Raw genomic sequence first — 5,385 nt, forward strand, 5'->3', positions numbered from 1 at the left:
ATTTTCAATACTTGACTTTGACAGGTTATCTTTCGAATTATATATTTGTAAAAATTATTAAAAATTGATATTCAGAAAATATATATCTATACGAATCTAATAAGATCTTACATGATTACATTTTTTACGTATATTTTACAAAAGATGGTCAAAGGCACACGTGAATAGTGTAAAAGACAACATGGTGCGATATTTGTGGAACGGAAGAAGTATTAATAAGTAGGTTTCAGTATAACATCCGGCAAAACCCAAAAACTTGCAACCAGAACTTCTCTTTTACGCAACCGACCTACTAAAAACACCAAAAACTTTACAAAAACCACCAAAATACTCCAAGCTGCTAATTGTCGTGTCCTCATACTCCCTCCGGTTTGACCGATGCGGAGTTTAAGACATTTGAATTTACTTATTAATTTAATGGGTGTTAGTTGATAGTGAGGTATTTTTTTAATATAGTTAGCGGAAAATGTGTAAAAGGTGGGGAGTGGTGAGTGGGGGTGTGAATTTTTAAATGATTTTTTGTAGGAAATAGGGGTGTAGGTGGGGTTAGTAAGTAAGTGTGAGAAATAATATAATATTGGTATAAATTTCCATTTATAGAAACGGTGCAAGTATTAAGGGACGGCCCGAAAAGGAAAGCGGTGCAAGTATTAAGGGGCGGAGGGAGTATTACACATCTAAGTCGGAGTACACCACCTTAATTTTTCCTCCTGCAGACCAACATCCCCATCTGCATTCTCCCTACTCTCTTCAACCTTTCCTCGAATTGGAATGGTGGTGACAACTGAAGTTAGAATGGTGCCAAATAAAATCTGAGTAGTAACCACTTCACACTCGTCATCTTCCACCGGAGTGTAGACACCTACTTTTGTCCCCATTCCCGAAAGGGAAGGTTCGACGATGAGAACATAAATCTCCACTTGGCAACGCATCTCCTATAAAATAACGAATCTCAAATCACCCTTTCATTTCAGCCAAAGCTTCCATTTATAAAAACCTGCTAAAAATAGTAGCTGCCGTAAAAGGTAATTGCTAAAAGTAGTAAGAATAAAAAGATAGAAACCTGTCAGAATTAGGTGTTGCACTCCAACATAAATCCTAAGAGAGATAGAATTTGCAAAAGGAATTCTATTCCTGGTATAATTCGAAAGTAAGAGTTACGTATTAATTAAAATCCTAACGAACCTAGAGTTCGTAACAGGCCCAGACGCATTCCGTCATAAAGTTAATTCGCACTTAAAGACTCAGATAAATCTCAAAAGCTTCGTGTTTTAAAGAGTCCAAATCTGACAAGAACTCGGCCTAGATAACATTTTCAACGCCCAGCCCTAGGCGCCGAAATCTTTGACGCCCAGCCCTGGGCGCTGAAAATGCATGGGGCTGTTTTATTTCCGGATTCTTTTTGGATTCGTATTCTAAAAATCTATCTTTCCACAAAATCTTTCCCTATAAATACAGCCTCAAAACCGACGTGAAGAGGACACACAATTCCATAACCTGAGTATTGACTCTAGCCTTAAGCCTAGCCTCACGCTGCGAAATTGATCCGGCGTTCTGTCGCAATCGACCCAAAAGTCGAACAGAACGCATCCTGTCCCTTGTAGCTGATGAATTAAGCCCAAATACTGGAACACTGCTTAGAAACCCGAGATTCGTTAAATAAAAGGAGAAATAGCAAAGCCAAGTGGTTAGTTTTCTGAGAACTGTGACGCACCTCTCAAGGGTGCGTTGTAATGTGTCCCTCATATGATTTAATCGCTTTCATCACCCTTTTATAAAATTGTCAAACTATCAACTTGATTGATCTATCACGCCTAATAAGATAATACCTTGGACAATTGAATTATCATGCTAGGTACCTTAAATCAATCTAAATAAGATAATCACGATCGATTTAGTATTATGTGTTGCATATTGCTAAAATCAATTCAGAATAGTTTAATAGTTTAAACGCATGTCCCTTCAATTATTTATGCTGAGCTAGTAAGGATAACCTGCCTCTGGAGTTATCGATGAGCACTCCTCTCGGTAGTTACAGTCCCCCGAACTCTCAATCTCTACCCTGCGGGTGTACGTTGAGCGATCCCCACACCAGGGATCACAAGAGAACCTATGGCCGTCGTGGTCCAACATAATTGCACTCCCTTTATGTCACGATAAACGGGTTTTGTCAGTTTTTCTCATTGTCGTTAAAAACTGAATGGCGACTCCTATATTACTAGTCGATTGGGTGTAAACTCACAGGAAATCTAACTACACTTGATCTGACAACGTCACGCCCACGAGGGACGAGGTCATGCATTAGCCCCGTGCTTTTTTCGACCCCCTCACAGTGGCGACTCCGCTGGGGAACGTTAATGAAATACTCGTGCTCGTAGGTAATCAAAATAGCCGAAGGGTGAAACGATCCTACTCCGCGTTTATTTCCTTATCAAGTTGGGACGACCTGAAAATCAGCATATTAATGTGAACGGACAGAACCGCATAACGAATCTCGGCTCCCTTGGCATGTTTCATCTCGAGAGTTGGGACTAAGGATACCCATCGCCAACCGGGGGTGCATACGCTTCGAATGTTGTCCACTCGGCACTTTTCGCTAGTAGTACACCCGTCCCAAACCCAATCGCTCGCCCACTAAGGTCCCTCTCATTGGTGCATGCCCCCTTGGCTTACATCGTGATTGGCCTCTTGGGACGAAATTCGTCTGTTGAATGCACTACCTCGACCGGGGCATGTGTTGGATCTACGATAGAAGCGGTACCAAGCCGGCGCAAATATTACCCATAGAAGCCTATCATAAACTACGTGACATGTTATTTTTGCTTCATGTTGTAATGTTAGTTATGTGTAGCGAATTACGTGATTGTGTTGTGATTGTGTGTGACAAATAATACTAGAGAACCAACGACCCTAAAAATTGCCAAACATTCATAAACACCAACTGGGCAAAGATTTATACCAACATACGTGTTCCGCAACCCCGGGAGATCGCCACAAAAATAAGCGACACCCAGGACAACCTGTAACGGATCCCACGATGTTGCATAACGCGCAAAAGACGTTATTGGGAAAGCACGCAAAATTAAGTCGTATGTACGAGAAAATAGACGAACAGAATACGAGTACCAGTCAGGGATGCATTTTCAGCGCCCCTGGCTGGGCGCCAATCATTTCCACGCCCAGCCTGGGCGCCGAAGTTGCTGCCTGGCCCTTTTGGTCAGGCACAACAGCCTTGGTGCCCGCGCACAAAATATACGTAGCAATAAAAAATTTGTAACAAATTTGCTACGAGGACGTATGAAAAAGGCACTCGATTCTAAGAACGACTTATAAAATAAACAACTCTTTGTGTCGTCATTCGGCCTCCTATGACGACAATGTTCGGCACCAAAACTGAGCACGCTAATTAAATGACCTTGAATGTCACATGGGAAAAGTATTCAAAAAAAAATGTTCAAATAAAGTTTTCAAGGAAAAATAATGTTCGAATAAAAAATAAATAAATCCGAGTCTAGACTAGGCTATGCCAAAGTACAATCTAAATCCTAAGTCTTAGTTGTCTTATACATAGAATCGGTCCTAATGCTTGGTGTCGTCCTGCAAGTTAAAAGGTTAAACCATATTGAGTCTCCCTTCCTAACATTTAAAAGAAATCAATAAGCACCCATATGTAATTGTCATCCCTTGCAAAAGAATATATTATGTAATTCAAGTATTTGCAAAATGGAAACAGTCACATTCTGAAAATCATTCCTCCATAGTCGCACAACCCCCAAAGTGAACCTAAGGTGTCAATACTATTGGCAAAAAAAATTAATGGCCTCAAGGCTTATGATCACATTGGGTCACGACTATCATAGTCCTCTCGAGCCACTCGCTCCTTGAAATACTCCTAAGTACGGAATAAAAGATTTTCCATGAATGCAACATGACGAACCATGAAAATACCCAAATCGGCATGCCATAAGGCTACCATTGGGGTAAAGCAATACACACTAAGAGGGAAGCCGCACTAATGATTCTAGTCTTGCAAAAATGAAAATTCGATCTCCCCAACTAACTACCTTGCCAACATTAAGCAAAATGGCACATGACAAATGAACACCCAAGGGTTAAAATCTAAAGTGTCAACCAACAAAAGTTATGGTCCAATTAGCCTAAGTCTGAGAGTCGTTTGGTCAAGTATTATAGGCTTACGCCACGTCATTATTTTGAGTCTAGGCCACCTCCTTGTATTCATACACGGGTTATAATCAGAAAAATTAATGAAAGTTCGAGTCTAAATCACAATTTCCAATTAAATCCCGGAAACTGGAATCTGAAAAGAAGCAAAAAAAAATTATTTTCTATGTAATTCTTTCGTTAAATTTCAATAAAGTAAAAACAACATTTTGAATCTACGCTATTTGCACATTTTAAGAAACGACTAAATACGCTTGCAAAGTAAGACAATTTAAAGGTCCACCCTAGGCCTACTAAAATTAAAGGTCCACTATAGGCCTACCAAACAAGGCTCACTCAGTCTCGCCTCGTGACTCAAAGACCACAACCATCTACCTTTTAGCCCAAGTAAAAAGGGGGAGAAATCCCAAGCAAAAAAGAAAAAAGAGAAAGAGAAAAGGGAGAGCGAAAAGAGCGAGCCATGAAATACTTAAAGGGAAAGAGAAAAGGGAGAGCGAAAAGAGCGAGCCATGAAATACTTAGCACGTACCTCCCAAAGTGCGAAATTTGCCAAGTAAACGAAGGAAAAGAATTGAGTCAACCAATCCAAATCATACCACAAAAACTATATAAAATTCTACGATATCCTACCCTTTCCAATCCTCATGCTTGACTAATACCTATACGAATTATCCTATCTCATTCAACCCATCTTTCAAGCCGTCTTGAGTCACGAATAAAAAAAAGACAAATGAAAAGTACATTCTACGCTTAACGTAAAAAAAATATAAAAATAAATAATAAAAAAGAAACTTTGCAAAGCGCCCTTAAGGTTCGTCTAAAAAAAAGAAAAAGAAGCATTTAGCGCACAAAAAAGATTCACAAATATTTGGCACAAAACGAAAAGGAGCAGCGCAAAAAGGCAGCCCAGAACACATTTTCAACGCCCAGCCCTGGGCGCCAAAAACAATAACGCCCAGCCCTGGGCGCCTTTCTTGCTTATCACTTTTCAACTCCCAATTCCTAAAAGTGTTCGTACATTTTCCTATATACATGCGGAAGAATAACGTACACTTGGGGGTAGAAGATCATATAAAATACGCAAAATACGCGCGCTCCAAAATTTTCGTACATTTATTTCACTTATTTCAAACATTACGATTCCATTCGAACGTACTTGTTTAAAATCGGAATTCTAAGAAACCATTTTCTGGCTAAGAACTA

This window comes from Spinacia oleracea, chromosome 4, assembly GCF_020520425.1.
Source record: "Spinacia oleracea cultivar Varoflay chromosome 4, BTI_SOV_V1, whole genome shotgun sequence".
In the NCBI taxonomy this organism is placed as follows: Eukaryota; Viridiplantae; Streptophyta; class Magnoliopsida; order Caryophyllales; family Amaranthaceae; genus Spinacia; species Spinacia oleracea.